This window comes from Octopus bimaculoides, chromosome 8 (genome assembly GCF_046866305.1).
Source record: "Octopus bimaculoides isolate indiv1 chromosome 8, ASM4686630v1, whole genome shotgun sequence".
NCBI classification, from domain to species: domain Eukaryota; kingdom Metazoa; phylum Mollusca; class Cephalopoda; order Octopoda; family Octopodidae; genus Octopus; species Octopus bimaculoides.
Window position 1 is genome coordinate 91,968,288 of NC_142935.1, and position 2,500 is coordinate 91,970,787.

At 39.7% G+C, this 2,500-nt stretch overlaps 1 protein-coding gene across 5 annotated transcripts in view; it reads right to left on the reverse strand.

The window, feature by feature from the left end:
* Positions 1-2,500, reverse strand: part of LOC149134503 (uncharacterized) — a 546,861-nt gene that overhangs the window by 328,532 nt on the left and 215,829 nt on the right. The window lies entirely within an intron of this gene.

A 2,500-nucleotide genomic window follows, 5' to 3' on the forward strand; every position in this document is an offset into this window, starting at 1 on the left:
GCAGGAGACACTCACCTATGGTGCCGCGCACTGAGTCTGAACTCACAACCGCGTGTTTGCACAGCCAGTTTCTTAACAAGCCATGCCTGCACCTATGTATGTACACGCACATGCTCTCATGCACGCGTGGATGCTCTCATACATACGTATATATGTCAAAATTTATAATTGAAAGTAGAAAGTACTCAATACAGGGTTACATCAGCTTCTTCACTTAAGCTACATTACTTTTTCATCGACGTGAGTTACTTGCCAGTACGAACATTCGGCAAAATTATGTATATCAAGGTGGCGGGCTGGCAGGATCGTTATCATGCCTGGAAAATTCTTAGCGGTATTTCGTCTGTCTAGTGCTTTGACTCCAAATACTGTCGAGGTTGACTTTGCCCTTCATCCTTCTGGATCGATAAAATAAGTGCTATTTGAGTACTGAATTCGATGTGATCAACTTATTCCCTCCATGAAAAGTTACTGGCCTTGTGCCAAAATTTGAAATCAATATTATTTTTCCTCCTAAGGTAGCAAGTTGACAGAATCGTTCGCGCGCCATGTTAAATGTTTAGCAGTAATCCTTCCGTCTTCGATTTTGCTTTTCATCCTTTCGGAGGTCGATTATATGAGTACTAGCTGGACGCCGGGGTGGATGCTATCGAAATTACCCAGTCTCCCCGAAATTGCTGGCCTTGTGCCAAAATTTGAAGCAAATAATTTTTAACACCTTAAGGCGGTGAGCTGCTTAGTGAAATGCTTAGACGTATTTCGTCTGTCGTCACGTTCTGATTTCAAATGACATCGAAGTTGACCTTGCCTTTCAACTTTGCGACATCGATATAATGAGTACCATCTGAGTACTGGGGTCGATGTAATCGACTTATCCCCTACCCCGAATTTGCTAGCCTTGTGTTAAATTTTGAAATCAGTATTATTTGTCGTCTTACGACTGTGAGCTGCTAGAATCCTTAACACGGCGGGGGAAAATGCTTAGCGACATTCCGTGCCTCTTTACGCTCCGAGTTCATATTCCGCCAGAGTCGACTATGCTTCTCATCTTTTCATGGTTGATAATATATATACCACTGGTGTCAATGTAATTGACTAGACCCCTCTCCTGAAATTGCTGACCTGTGCCAAATTCTGAAATCAATATTATTTATCGCCTTACGGCGGCGATCTAGCAGTGTCTTTAACACGGTGGGCGAAATGCGTAGCGACATTTCGTCCTTCTTTACGCTCTGAGTTCAAGTTTCACCAGGGTCAACTTTGCTTCTCATCTTTTCAGGGTTGATAATATATGTACCAGCTGAGAACTAGGGTCGATGCAATTGACTCGACCCCTGTTCCAAAATCGCTGTCTTTTTGCCAAAATGAGAAACCAATGTTATTTATCTTCATATTATTCACACTGATTTGAAATACATTCAAAACGTCTTGTTATTTTGTTTGCTGCTATCGCTTTTATCATCCAGTTTCGAGATATTATTTTGTAAAGATGCAGCTTATTATTACTTTTTGTTTTATCTCTTTTATTTGCAAATTCATGGACACAATACAAGAGAGCAATTGTCAGTTGGAATCTGAGAACGAGATAACAATAAAGAAGCAAAAACAACAAAAAACTTCTTAATAGAGGAATAATAATATTTAGAGACAACCGAATGGAAACTATGGCACAAAATAATTGACCAGTTCTCAATTTCTGGAAAATTAGATTGTACTACTGGAAAATAATAAAGCTACCGCCTGGAAGTTGCAGCAACATGAAATTCGGTGAACGCATACGTATTGTTCCTGTATGGGTATGCATGTGTATGTATGTCTGAATAAAAAAATACGTATATCTAGGTATGTATGAGCTGAGGGCTTGTAGTGTAGTAGGTAAGGTGTTACACTCACGAATACAAAATCAGGGTCTTGTATCCAGTTTCGTGCATTACGTTGTGCTCTTACGTAAAACACTTTATTTCACGTTGCTCTGTGATCCCTTTCGACACATGTTGTGTCACACTGTCATAGATTCGATGGAGGGATTGAGCTCATGCACAGAACAGTCATTTAGTCATTATGAATAAATCATTTGTGCCGCTTGTTCAGCAACGAAGTGCAAAGTCGAGTGACTTTGTATAAAAATTAATTCATATATACTCTACCTGATGTATTGAGTATTTTTTTCATTTTACGTTTAAATGTTTTATAGATATATTGGCGTATGTATGTGTGCGCGTGTGTGTGTGTTTGTGTGTGTTTGTATGTGTGTGTTTGTGTGTGTGTGTTTGTGTGTGTTTGCGTGTGTGTGTGTTTGTGTGTGTGTGTTTGTGTGTGTGTGTGTTTGTGTGTGTGTGTGTATGTGTGTGTGTGCGTGTGTGCGTGCGTGCGTGTGTGTGTGTGTGTGTGTACATGAGGTCAGTCCCAAAAGAATTCGAAATACATTGAATATAAGATGTCTGTTTCAAAATTCTTCATTTCTCACCTTGATACAACATTGTCAACACCTTTAGATCTT